Source organism: Saccopteryx leptura, chromosome 3 (genome assembly GCF_036850995.1).
Source record: "Saccopteryx leptura isolate mSacLep1 chromosome 3, mSacLep1_pri_phased_curated, whole genome shotgun sequence".
NCBI lineage: Eukaryota > Metazoa > Chordata > Mammalia > Chiroptera > Emballonuridae > Saccopteryx > Saccopteryx leptura.
Window position 1 is genome coordinate 296,294,926 of NC_089505.1, and position 14,966 is coordinate 296,309,891.

Genomic DNA, 14,966 nt, shown 5'->3' on the forward strand with positions numbered 1-14,966 from the left:
ACAGGAGTCTATCATCCCCCATTCAACACTGGATTCAGGGTGGAATATAAAATCATTTGAAGTCATTCACTTAAGGAATGCCTTCCCTAGAGTTCGAGGGAATTCCAGAAAGCAAAGCATTCATTCATTCAACAAATATCTATTGGCCCAGACTATATTCCAGATTCTGCAACAGTCAACACAGCAGAGTAGTTAAGAGCACAGACCCTGGGGCCAGACTGTCCAGATTCCAATGGTGGTCTACCCCTTACTATCTGGATCATCTGGGGTAAAATGTTTAATGTATTGTGTCTAGATCTCCTCTTATGTGAAGTGGGTATAATACAAGGTTGTTATGAGGATCAAATAACTCAGTGTAAGTAAAAATTATAGAGGGGGCTTGCTATGGTTAAGTGCTTAATACGTGTCTGCTATTATCAGGAGGCACTGGATATAAATCACATGGGCCAATTCCTTGACTTCTCCCACCAAAAGGGGAAGTGGAATCGCTTGTCTTTACATATGAGCTCCCCAGCAAACAGAATGCAGTGACTTCCAACCCAGTTTAAAACCCACATCTTGGTCCGCTCTTTATTAGGATGCTCACCCTTGGAAGCCAATTACTATGTTGTGAGGAAATAAAGAACAGGACACAAAGAAAGGCCATGCAGAGGTGTTCTCCTTTCACATTAACAGTTAAGAACAAATAATAATAACAACACTTAAAAGTAACTTGTAAGGGGACCTGACATTAGACATAAATAAGGACAATTAACATCAAAGACAGCCAGTGCTGGGTGTGGCTGCCCCACTCTTGGGTGCATCTGTGTTGGTGGCCACCGCTAACCCTCTGTTGCCACCAGGGAAGGCTGAGGCTGCAGTGAAGTACCTCTGGAATCTGCATCACAAAGCTGGACATCTGGGCCCAACTAAGCCCCAACTAAGGTTCCAAGCGATGAGAGCACCAGCTGGCATGCATGCATACGAAAGCCACAGGGATTCCAGTTCCCACCTTCACACGCCCCAGGTGTCACTAAGCGGTGCAGAGCTGAGCTGTCTGTCTGAAGCCCTGCTCACACTGCACATGTATGAGCAAAATAAACATCATTGCTTTACGTCACTGTTTTCCCATGGTCAGTCATTCGTCATAGCTAACCAGAACACATACTGTAACCCACAGACAAGAAGACCTAGGTTCTTCCTTCTGAGAGTAATTCATCTTAACATACAGGGACAGTATGTTCTACTCAGAAAAGTCATGGACTCTGGAGCCAGATGGTCCAGGATCCCAATGCTCTGTGCCTACTGCCAAACACCTCCCTGAACTCTGCTCCGTTTCTGCAAAATCAGGACAACACCTGCCCTCTAACTATTGCTCCATATGCTGGCAAAGCCTCACCCTTCCTTGAGCCTTGCTTCTCTTCTTTTTCTTCTGGACACCACAGAGAAATCTGACCCTGCGTTCTTTTCCCCGTCTTCCCATTGCCTATTCCCAGCAGCAAATTTCTAAGCTCCTTACTTTTAAGACCCTTTGAAACTTGACCTTCCTCCACCTGTTCTGCTCCATCCTTTGTGGTATTTGCTCTGTGAACTTTTCCTGTTTCTTTTCTTACACTTCCTTCTGAAATTCATAGTGTTCCCAGGGCCCCACTGAGTACAGTCTCTACGTGGTGTTCCAACCCCAGGAATGTGAGCCTTGGACCTGAAAGCTTGAAAGGCAGAGTAGATCTTAACTGTGAGGGTCTCAAAGAGGTGACATATGTCACAGAATTTGACAGAAAGCTGCCTGAGCACTCCCCTTACACAACTTCCTTCCCCTGAAGGACCCTGAGCAGCAGGCAAACACCTCCACCAGGTTCTCCTACACTCAGGTGGCTGCACCCTCCACTCTCTCCCGTCCTATCACTTGCCAGTCCTGGCCCCCGTCTCCCACTCCAGTCTAGGATGGTCTCAGGCAGCCAGACCACTGAGCACACTCAGGCTCCCAGAGTCCTCACACTTCCTCAGAAGGGAAGCATAACATAAAACTTGCTGAGTAAGGGCGGTCTCCACCCATGTCAGTTGCTTTCCTTATTTAAAACACACATCAGCTCATTACTAGATTATGCAGAAGACCTAACAAGCAAGACTGACTTTCCACCTGAAAGTCAAGGGCATATGGAAAATTGCACACATTCATATATTCATGTTCTGTTCCTAATACACTTGACCTACCATTCTATTTTCCACCTGCAGACCTTAGAAAATAGTCTTGCCTGGAACACCTCCCCTCCCTCCATTTTCAATCCCCATTCCCTTCACCTGCCTAACTTTTAATCATCCTTCAGGTCTGAACTTAGATGTCATTTCCTCCAGGAAGTCACTGATGACCCAACCTGCAGCCTGGGCTGGCACACCTCCTCTGAGGGAACACCCGCCAAGTCACCCCGTTACAGTGCTTACTCTGCAGCATTGCAATTGTGTGTCTGCTCTGTCTCCTTCCACTGTACATCAATTCCGTGAGATCTGTAACTCGTTCTGGTTTGATGATTACTCTCTGGGTTCATGTGTGGCAACCATATGTACTCAATAAATATCTGTTTCTGGCAAAAAGAATAAATGAGGCCACATATCTAGAGTGACTTTCTGAGAACCTGACACTTATTCCACAGCCCCAAGATACCGCTCTCTTCATTATGCTGAGCAGGTGCCCCGTTGAGAGAGCCATCCTAGCTTCTAGAACACATTCATACTCATGGATTTAAATGCCGACCTCTACTTCACTGCTGATGGAAGTCAGTAAGCAAAAAGTATTTCTTTTTAAATGGCCAGCACTTGAATATATGCTTCACACATACAAGGCACTCAAGAAATGTGGGCCAGTGGAATGAATGGGCAAACACTTATGGAAACAATTTCAACACAGTGTGATAAAGGCCAAAACATCCACAAAGAACAAATAGAGGCACACAGGAAGACATGCCAACTAAGCTGGGGGAGGTTACAAAAACCCACATGAAGGATTTACAGTGTGAACTTCATGAATGGAATCTTTCAGGGGACAGGGGAAAAACAGCACAGGACAGGATTCATCTAGTATGGGGACTAAAGAGAGAGAGAACGGAAACTGGGAATGATGAGGCCAGAGTGGTAGGCAGGGGCCAGGTCAGAGAGGTCCTCGGGTGCTGACTGCCAGGCTAACGGGTTGTTTGTGTTTTATCTCATAAGTGACTGAGCAAGAATAAAAGACTTTGAGCCGGTGATTATAATGCATTATTATATTCATTATTAGATTTGTGTTCCAGAATGCCCATTCTTGTAGCAAAGGTGGAAAACAAATGTCGTGTCAAGGAGGCTGGTCTGAGGCAAAGTGTATCGGTCCAAGGCAATACAGGTAGGTGCTCACAGGAAGGTGTTTGTAGTGATGAGAGGAAAGTTTTGAAACATATTATAAAACAATTGACAGAGATTGCTTCTGACAGGGTGTAAGGAAGGGAGAAGAGAAACTCTGGGACAATTCTCAACTTTTCTTGAGAAGTCACAGGAAAGCAGGAATACCATCACCAACCAAAGTAGAGAGGAGAAGGGAACATCACAGTAGGCAGGAGAAGTGACACCTGTAAAGTGCTCATGGGACATTCAAGGAGGGATATTCAAGCAGCTACTGGAAATAAGCCAAAGCAGTCTGCTTCCTCCTTTCCTATTCCACAAAGTGCATCCCTTCACTTCTAGGGAAGGGAAACCCAGGCTGGGGGTCACCCTGACCTTTACCCCTACTGGACTGTGGTCCACAGGCAGATGCTACTATCACTAAGCCATCAGTGAAGCCAATGCCCCTTCCTGTGAGTCGCTGGAGAGAGAGACACTTCTCCAATCTGTACTAGTCACCACCCAACCTCACTTTCCTCAAACGAATACAGACCCCAGGGGAAATATAAGCTGATCATCTCGACAAAGAACTCTTCAAAACCATCCCAACTTTTCTTTAAAAGCAGTACATCTTTATCTGTTAATCAGGACAACAAGAATCAAAGTTCTTCTGTCTTGTCTCTTACTAGGATGTGCATATGTCCCCATCATTGATAATCTCTCACCATGTCAATGACTCCTTATAGAGAATGTTATTGATAGATTTGCAGCAGCCATGTTCCCTTCTCCCTTCCTAACTGCATCCAGACTTGTATTGAGATATATACCCCATCCCCCATGCAACCAGTGTACTTCCAGTCAAGCCGACTCAAATCTCCCACCTCAGGGCTAGACCTTGGCTGACCTAAGCCAGCAACCATGTTGCATTCCTCCTGACGACAGACACTAGAGAATTGCTGGGCCTGTGACTAAACAATTGCACCGGGATGAATCTCAGGACTCTTGTTTGCAATATCAATATGGAAATTACTTTTCCCACAAAAATAAACAAGAAAACATATTTATTTGATTAGTCCTGACGCCCATCCTATACTGTACATCTACTTTAGCTCAGTACCACAGAACACGGAACAGAACCAATAACCCTTTGAGTAGTGAGTTACTTTTATGCTCGCTGACCCCCAGGAGTTTTTTTTCAAAAAATGAAATTAGTTCCAGTTACAGTTTTATTAACTTAAAATCATGTTTTTTTGATAACCAATTCATGGAAACAAGAAGAACATACATTTGCCTTTTCTTAATGTTGCCATCGTACATGTATGATCGTACTCTGGATGGTCAGGAGGCACGAGGACATACATGAACGTTCATACTACTCAAAGGGTCAATCCGCCAGATTACCCGAACCCAAAATCTGTCCTGTTTCTGATTTTCAGATAACCTTGCCAACACATATTCTTATTAATGTTTCAGCAAGTGTGAGCCACGTTTTCTATTATTTATTCCCCCAGGTCACACTAACTAAATCAGGGTCTGGTATTAAAATGTGGAATGGGCTGAATGAGAGAAGCAGGGGCACAGGGCACCTTCCAGGCTGAGGAGCGGGCCATCCTGATAACCAGGTGAAGAAATCATTGGTTAAGCTGCTAGCTGCTGGGATGGGAAAGAAACGGCCTCTTCATCCACACTGCAGTCACCAAAAGGGCAGCCACCCTCTCTCTCCAGGCCTCTTCGATGTGACCTGGGTGCTGTTGGCGATGAACCGATTCATTGGCATGCCTCAATAGGAATTTTGGAGAAGACTGCTGGCTCCTTATGCTTAGACCACAGAGAACTCAGCAACCTGTAACTTCAGCTTTGGGATTTTGCTGCCATAAATGATAACTCTTACTTATCACTAGTTGTACATCTTTCCCTACATATCTATACCCACATCCATAGCCAAATACATAGCAATACCCGTACCTGTATCTATATCCATGTGCATGCTTATGTCTATATCTATACACACACATAGTACACACACACATATATATATGTATAAATGTATATATGTGTGTGTGTCTATACATCCAGCTCCATACATAACAGTGTGTTGTTGTGACAAGATGCTCAATGAAAATGTGTTAGTGAATGAAAAGTACCTGCAACACTTTAAGGTCTCAATATAGGCTAGACATTATTATTTGTAGGTATTGTAGTAAAGACAGTAACCCCGACAACCCCGACTGAAGCTTGCTTATCAATAAGGAAATGTATTATCTCAGATCATCTCAAGTGCAGAAGTGGAGCAGACACCAGGCACAGTAGAATCAAAGGCTCAGTGACAGCACCAAGAAGCTTTACTCTTCTTCCCTCTGCCATCCTCATATGGGCTTCCTCCTAAAATGAGTCCCCTGCAGCTGCAAGGTGACTGCCAAAGGCTTCCTTGTCATATCCAATTGAAGAGAAGGTGAGAATCCTTCCCCCAAGTCCTTCCCTTTTCTCGGTATTTCTATTGACTCTACACTTCACTCACCTAGCTGCAAGCAGCCAAGAGTGACTGTCCAATTTAAGAATAAAGAAATTTTAAAAAGATATAAACTAGTTCACAGAACCTCTTGGAAGCTTGGGGACAATGCAGCCAGGAATAAAGCCTAAAACCGAACGATAAAACCAGTCTTGTGAGATACCACTACCACTGAGCATTAGCACCTGTGCGGGACCACCAACACGGCAGGTAAGGACTCATATGGCCAGCAACACCGCGAGCACATCTAGACCCTGGCTACAGGGGAGCTGAGAAATCAAATATAGAGCAATCCGGAATTTCATAGTGGGAAGTGGGCTCTGACCTACTGCCAAGACTCATGGGGCAGGAATTCCTGGGACATTCCTGGGACAGAAAGAGATTCAGAAAGTTGGCAGCCAACAAAGTCCAGTGCAGAGCTGTGCCAGGAGCTTGTGCTAACTCAGCCACCTGCAGAGCATGGTGCTCTGAGGGAAGGGAGGACTGGTGAGCTCTGTGACACTTCAGGATTCAAGCAAAAAGAAAGCACGTTCTCCATTTCCACAGGCATCAGCCTGCAGCTGTGGGTCTCCACTCGGCAGTGGGAGGCGGCTGGCACCCCTGGAAGGTCCCCAGCTTGTATTTATGATGTCAGCGTTTGACTCCAGTGAACCTGAATATCTAATCTCTGTTCATGGAAAGGCCCATGTGGAGCTGTCCAGGCAAGCAGCCAAAGCAGTGACCGCAACTCATGCAGCGACAGCGACAGGGAGTGATAACCAGCACGGATTCACAGAAGATGTCCTTCAGGGACTCGAAGAATATGTGGAAGAAGGACAATCTACAAGAGACTAGAATTTCTTAAATAAAGTGGGAGCTTGAAACTAGCAAGATTTGGGTATTAATGTTAAAATCCAATGTCCCAGAGACATTTGGATCATATGTACTTAGAGACACATCTGGCATCTAAATTCCTGAAACTGGAGCTCTCAGAAGGAAAAGGGAGTGTTTGCTCTGCTCACTCGTTTCCTTTTTCCTCCTGCAGAGCATGTGAAGCCACTGTCCTGGAATGCTCTCCCTCCTGGTTTTTGCAAAGCTGTCTTCTTCTAGACCTTCAAATCTCTGCACTCAGGACACTCTTGGAGAGGTCTGATCTGATGCCCAAACCTATGGCTGCCACACTTCCCCTGGCCCAGCCACTCGGGTCATGTCATTCTATTTTAGTGTCTTCAAAGAACATGTACCTAGCTCAACTCTTAGCATGTATTCCGTTTATTGTCTGTTTCTGCATAAACTTTCACCAGATGTGAATGCCATGAGAAGGGTGGGTTTGCATATGTTGTTAGTGGTTAATTCCTGTAGGCTTAGAGCAGAAACATCTGGTAGACACACAACAAATATTTGTTGAATGAGTATGAAGGTCTGGCTGCTTGCAGGGTGGAGGTCATTTGATTCACATAAAAGAACACTGTCTCTCCTTACTGAGCAGTCTCTACATAAAATCTTCCACACCTTTCCTGCCTGGATACGCCTCTTCCACCATTTACTTTCCCTCCAGACACATACTTCGCAGGGTTAACTCCTTCCCAATCCTTCTGGTCATGTAGCTTCTCAACAAGGAAGAAGTGACACATCAGAACCAATATCAGAGAGCAAATCAGAATGACAACAGAGAAGCTGAGGATGGAACAGGCACAGGAGAACATCGGTTTATCAAGACCAATCATTTTAGGAGTCACACTAAGATTCATATGTTAAACTCGAGCTAGGTAATAGTCAAAGAGAAAGAAAAAAAGCAGTGAAATCATTTTGGCTAGCTACATAGTGTTAAGAGGGGAAGAGGGGCCCTGGCCGGTTGGCTCAGCGGTAGAGCGTCAGCCTGGCGTGCGGGGGACCCGGGTTCGATTCCCAGCCAGGGCACATAGGAGAAGCACCCATTTGCTTCTCCATCCCCCCGCCTCCTTCCTCTCTGTCTCTCTTCCCCTCCCGCAGCCAAGGCTCCATTGGAGCAAAGATGGCCCGGGCGCTGGGGATGGCTCCTTGGCCTCTACCCCAGGCGCTAGAGTGGCTCTGGTCGAGGCAGAGCGACGCCCCGGAGGGGCAGAGCATCGCCCCCTGGTGGGCAGAGCGTCGTCCCTGGTGGGCGTGCCAGGTGGATCCCGGTCGGGCGCATGCGGGAGTCTGTCTGACTGTCTCTCCCCGTTTCCAGCTTCAGAAAAGAAAAAAAAAAGAGGGGAAGAGGAACCCAGGAATTCCTGGACCTAAGTCTAAAGACTTCATTTTCAACCTACGTCCTGCCACTGTGGCTCTTTGAGGGCCTGGCTCCAGCTACAACGACAGAGAGTTCATGCTGGAGCAGAAATCTGAGCACGGGCTTCACAGACAGAACTGGGCTTGAGCCCCAACCTTACTGACCCAGATAACCTCTCAGAGAATAACTTTCCATATAAAAAGGACAGTCTCGACAGCCTCTCGGAGATGTGGCTGTCAAGTATCAGTTATAATAATAGCCCCTGTCTCGTGGGATTACTGTGAGGATTAACTAAATTAATGCACCTAAAATCAACAGCACAGTTCTGTTAACTACTGTTCATCCATTCAACAAATATCTATTACATTATTAATAATATTGTCTATCTTGTCTAAAATGCTTGAACACAACAAATAATAATAGCTCATTCAATAGCTTGTTCATTTTGCCAAGCATTGTACTAAGCACTTAACAAGCATGACTTTTTTTATTTTTCACAATAACCTATGGGAAAGGACTATATCTTGTCACATATTATAGAAGTAAAAAAGTCAGAAGTAATCCAAACAAAAGCCCAGAGGTCACCCAGAGAGCTGAAGCCTTCCTTGGCAGAGAGTAGTGTCCCAGTGTTGATGGAATGAGGACTTGCTACTTCTTCCAAGGCTGGAGTTTTCTCCTGGAGATTTTTTTTCTTTTGGAAGGATCTCTTACCCACTGGGATATGGGAATTGGGCACTGGAACCTCAGAAAACAGAAGTCCTTCTCAATGACTATACCAAGTGTTGGAGCATACCGGAAGCTTAATTAAGGTAAGACAAATGTACAATTACAGATTCGTTGGTCCGTTTAATTTCAGGAGTTCAGACATTTTTTGTTTGTTTTCATTCTGTTTTTACTCTACCTAATGCCTTTTCTAGATCTTACCATGGCTAACCAGGCTGTGATATTTGTTCAATTACCTACGTCAGGTTTCAAATTAGACACGTAATCTCACAAAACATTAGATCCTAAGTGGATCTCAGACACCGTCTACCTCGTCCATGGTCTACAGGTGACGCTGAGTAAATGAAGGAACCTTTGCTCTCAACCAGAGATGGTTCCCTTAACTTGTTTCATAGAGTGAGCTCCCACTTGATGCTTCTGTGAAACCAAATTCCACAGAGAATGTGTGTGTGTGTGTGTTCATATAAAACCACCAAGCTAAGCCAATAAGAAAATGTTCATCACTCATGTTTAGTCATTAATTCACTCATCTCAGCCCTACCATAGACTAGAGGCTCCGCCAGCCAGCGGAGAAGAAGAAAAAGCCTAGGTCTCACCTCAAGAAGCACATGGTCTAGAGAGGAAGACAGACCCATGGGGATGAACACACATCACCGGAGGAAGGCCACAGTGGAAGCACGCCAAGGGGACTGCAAGGACAGGGTAGAGGGGACTCAGACAAGCTTCTGGACAGACGGTCACCTAGAGCTGAGCCTCAGAATCGGGATGGGAGAAGTAGTAGATGTCTGGGCAAAAGCAACAAGTGCTAGCAGGAGAACACATGAAGGGCTCAGAACGGGAAAGAGTTGACATGGCTGGACTTTGAGATTCATTGCATGTGACAGGTACTCAATAAATAGCTGGTTAATTGATTAACTAATTAATTAATCTGGAATAAATAGGCTATAAAAGTCAGATCATGAAGGGATACACAGGCCTACTCAAAGAATCTGAATTTTATTCTCCACACTAGGAGTTAAAAATGCAAAGATCTATAAGGATCGTATAGGAAATGTAAACGAGTAGCCGGGTGTAAAAGAAATAGCAATTATAGTGACTATACATGCAGTACCTGCCTTATCCAGGTGCCATGGAAGGTACTGTCAGCACATGATATCTCACAGTTGATCCTGGCCCTCAGGCTGTACACGCATGTAGTACTAACAACATAGTTGTTAAACCAGATACAATGTGACCACAGTGGAGGGGCTCACCTACTTCCCTCCGAAGAAATCTGGAGGGTGTTATAGATGAGATTGTATGTGAGATGGACTTGAGGAAAGAGGAGGGGCTTGTATCTCTATTTCCAGTGCCACCTAAATGCCTTTCAGTCTAATCAGGTCGGTCTCCTCACAGCCCCACAACACCCCACACTCAGCTACATCCTCTCTCAAGTAGGTGACTTTTCCCACTGTGTCCTGCCTCCCTCTTCATTCATCCAATTCCTACCAACCCTTAAAAGCTTACTTGCCGACAACCCTTCGCACTGAAGTCATGAGCACTTCCCAGGTATCAAGTGTTAATTGAGAATGTACCTTTGGCAAGACGCTACTGAAGGGCTGAAAGGCCTTTAGGAAACGAAAGTGCAGAAGGGCTCCAGTAAGCCTGTCTCATTGGGAGTAGAGAGAAGGTTACTATTATAGTTTGGAAGTCAAAGGTGCACTGGCTCTGTGATTACAGGCGGACCTTTTAGCCTGTTTTCCTTAGTAGTCTTAGCTCTAAAAGGGAGGCATATCCTGAAGATCATGATAGTCCCTTTGAATTCTAAGATTATAAGTGTGATTTGATTGCTTTGTTATATTTCCAGTAGGATTTCTGCACATGCTCTCAGAATGTGCCTTGTGTAATATGATGAGTGGAAATTTGCTCATCAAAGTACAGTGTCTTATCCATACTTGTGAAGCCATGCCATTGCTACCCTAGATTTAGGAAATGGCATAGGTCACAGATCCATTGCAATGGAGTTGGCTATCCTGTCATCCTGTGACTACTTTGGCCACCTCTGTCACTCAGAGAGGAGACTGCTGCAGTTCCCTCTCTGAATGCTCACAATTTTACAGCAGTGGGAAAACAGGGCACGTGGAGGGCAGACCCGAATGTGGAGATTATAGGAACACTGACCACAGAAAGCAACATACACAAATTAGGGAATCTATGAAATGATACCAAACTAAGAGCTGACAAGAGTTGTTTTTGATGTGATGTTAGCCATAAATTGTTGAGAGGAAATCATTTGCATTTCATCAGCTTTTACAACTCAGATTCAGTTTGTCACACTCCAAGTTGCTGTATTAGTTGTGCTTTTGGTTATAAGTAAAACAACCAACGCTGGCTGGATTTAAGCAAAAAGCAAATCTATTAACAGAACACGATGCCATCTCATGAACTCCAAAATAAAGAAGAACAGGGAAGGACCGAATCAGCTCCTGGGACTTCAGCAGTGGGGCTCCACAGAACATCTCACCGGACTTTCTCAAGTCTAACTCTAGCTCCTGTGGCTTCCAGCCTGTATCTCCCCACACCTTACCCCAGTTTTAATTCCTAGGAGAGAACATCCTTTGGACACAATGACACACATGGCCTTCAGGAGCCCTGCCTTGTAGAAAAGGGACCAGTTCTGAAGAAGGGGGACGTGTTGGGATGCAGGAAGCTACCTCAGGAAATGTCTGCCTATTGCACACACATTTTTCTGCTCTGATTTTTTTTTAACCTTTCTCCTAAAACCACCTCCCTCCAGTTACCAATATCTATATATCATTGCATAAAATTGTGCCTTTAGTGGGCTTAAAATATCCTACTAGGTGTTTATATTTTATATAACATTAAAATAATGAAAGGTCATAAAAAGGGTTTTATGTTACTCTACAAATTAAAATGTATATAATTCAAGTTGACTGTGTGCCCTGTATAGAGGCATCCAAGCTTAACTAAAACTTTCCATACACAGAGACTAGCCATTAGATATGGTCTGTGACCACGCAACTTTTATTCTGACAACCGCCAAGATACTCTTTCTTGATTATTAAAGATTTTCAGGAGCCCAGAAATAAACCCACATCTATATGGTCAATTAATTTACCACAAAAGAACCAAGAATATGCAATGGGGAAAGGGCAGTGTCTTCAATAGTGTTGCAAAAACTGGATAGCCACATGCAAAAGAATGAAAGTAGGTTACTATCTTACACCATATTTAAAATGAACTCAAAAGAAATTAAAAACTTGAATATAAAACCTGAAACCATAAAGGTCCCAGAAGAAAACATAGGTGGTGGGCTCCTTGACATGGGTGTTGGCGATGATTTTTTTAATCATCAAAAAAAATGATGACTTCAAAAGCAAAGGCAACAAAAAAAAATAAACAGGCAGGATGACATTAAACTAAAAAGCTACCCCACAGCAAATGAAATTGTCAACATATGAAAAGGCAATCTACTAAATGGGAGAAAATATTTGCAAGTCATATATCTGATAAGAGGTTAATATCCAAAGTATATACAACTCAATAGCAAAATAAATAAATAAATAAAAATCTGATTAAAAAAATAGACAAAGAATCTGAATATTTTTCCAAAGAAGACATTACAGATGGCCAACAGGTACATGAAAAGATGCTCAATGTCATTAATCATCAGGGAAGTACAAACAAAACCACAATAAGATATCTCCTCATACCTTTTAGTATGGCTATTATCAAAAATATAAGAACTAACAAGTATTGGTGAGGACGTAGAGAAAAGGAAACTGTGTTTGTGCCCTGTTGGTGGGTTATAAACGGGCAGCCTCTATGGAAAACAATATGGCAGTTCTTCAAAAACTAAAAATATAACTGTAGCATCCAATATTTTCACTTATCCAAAGAAAAACATGAATTCAAAAAAATATATTATACCCTCATGTTCACTGCAGCAATACATTTAATAGCCAATAAATGGAAAAGCTATAAAAATAACCTAAGTGTCCATCAACGGATGAATGGATAAAGGAATTGTGATACATACACACATGCACCCATACACACATGAATGCACAACAAATACAATGCAGCCATAAAAAGAATGAAATCTTGCCATTTGGGGCAACACGAACAGTTCCTGAGGGCATTTATGCTAAGTGAAATAAGTCAGACAGAGAAAGACCAATACCTTATGATCTCACTTATACGTGAAATTTAAAAAACAAAGCAAAATGCTAAGCTCATAGAAACAGAGACTAGAGGTTGTGGCTAGTTGGCTCAACATAGAGCATTGGCTCGGTGTGTGGCAGTCCTGGTTTCGATTCCCAGTCAGGGCACATAGGAAAAGCGACCATCTGCTTCTCCACCCCTCCCCTCCTGCTCTCTCAACCCTTCCCACAGCCATGGCTCAAAAGGTTCCAGCAAATTGGCCCCAGGCGCTGAGGATTACTCCATAGCCTCACCTCAGTTGCTGAGCAATGGAGCAGCAGCCTCAGACAGACAGAGCGTCAGCCCCAGATGGGGGCGTTGTGGGGTGGGTCCCAGTTGGGGCACATGCGGGAGTCTGTCTCTCTGCCTCCCTACCTCTTACTTAAAAAAGAAAAGAAAAGAAAAGAAACAGAGAACAGACTGGTGGTTGCCAGAGGCAAGGTGTGGAATGTGAGCAAAATGAGTGAAGGAGATAAAAAGGTACAACTTCCAATTATAAAATAAATAAGTGCTGGGGATGTCACGTACAGCATAGTGGCTATAGTTAATAATACTGTATTAGATATTTGAAAGCTGCTAAGTCAATCTTAAAAATCATATAAAAAAATGTCTGTAACTATGTGTGGTGATGAAGATTAACTAGACTTATTGTGATCATTTAGCAATATATACAAACATAGAATCATGTTGTACATCTGAAACCAATGTTATATGTCAATTTAGCACAACTGTTAAAACAATTTTAATTTTTAAAAAAAGATGTTCAGTTCATTTTCTAAAAGTAAAATCTATACTTCATTAGTAGCAGATATTCTGAAGATAAAGGACACATATAGTATGTATAGCCTGTATGCTCTTTTCAATAATCTGTGAAAAAAGTTCTTCTTGGACAATTTCAGGGACCTTTTCTACATCATTATCATCCTCCTGGAATATCTGTACACTTTTACTTTTTTCAAGTTTAATTCTCCTTTGCATCCTTGATATGGGGCTATCAGTTTTTCCTCATCACAGGTGTCTTTTGCTACCACCTCCAGCCCTGACCACAAATGACGGAAATGTTCCAAGGCTCATTTTTTCTTTTCTCTTTCTCTCTATACCCTTACAGAACTCAGGGATGCGAGGGTCACCTCAAGGCCAAGGCTGCCAGGTCTATTACCCAAACTAGCTCATGTTTTCGTTTAGTTTCTGTAGAATTCTCTCTCTCTTTTTTTTTTTTTTTTGTATTTTTTCCCGAGGTTAGAAGCGGTGAGACAGTCAGACAGACTCCCGCATGTGCCTGACTGGGATCCACCCGGCATGTCCACCAGAAGGCAATGCTCGGCCCATCTGGGGTTTTGCTCCATTGCAGCCAGAGCCATTCCAGCGCCTGAGGAGGAGGCCATGGAGCCATCCTCAGCACCAAAACCAACTTTGTTCCTATGTAGCCTTGGCTGTGGGAGGGGAAGAGAGATAGAAAGGTAGGAGAGGGGGAAGGGTGGAGAAGCAAATGGGTGCTTCTACTGTGTGCCCTGACCAGGAATCGAACGCGGGTCTTCCACAAGCGGGGCAGACATTGAGCCAACCGGCCAGGGCTAGATTCTCTTTTTATGTCTTATTCACAGTGGAAAAACAATACTATAACCCAAAAGTATCATTATGACAGAAGTCAGATTATCTTCCTACGTTCATTATGAAATAACTATCTTTTTTTTTTCCAGAGCTGGGAATATTACAAAGCCTTGGAAACCATGAGATGAATTTTACATCAAACTGCACACTTCTAATGATAAACAGACCTGTTGACTGGTCTGAATTTTGGTATTTGACTATCAAAGAACGATTTTTCTGAAAACTTTACAGGTCTTCAGATGTGCAAGTCTAGCAAGCCCAATGCTGGATCACTTGAGATAAAACTCATTGGAAAACAAACAAACAAGCACTAAAGAATTTCAGTTCTCTGCCCACAATAACCTGTGAATTCCGTAGGACAAA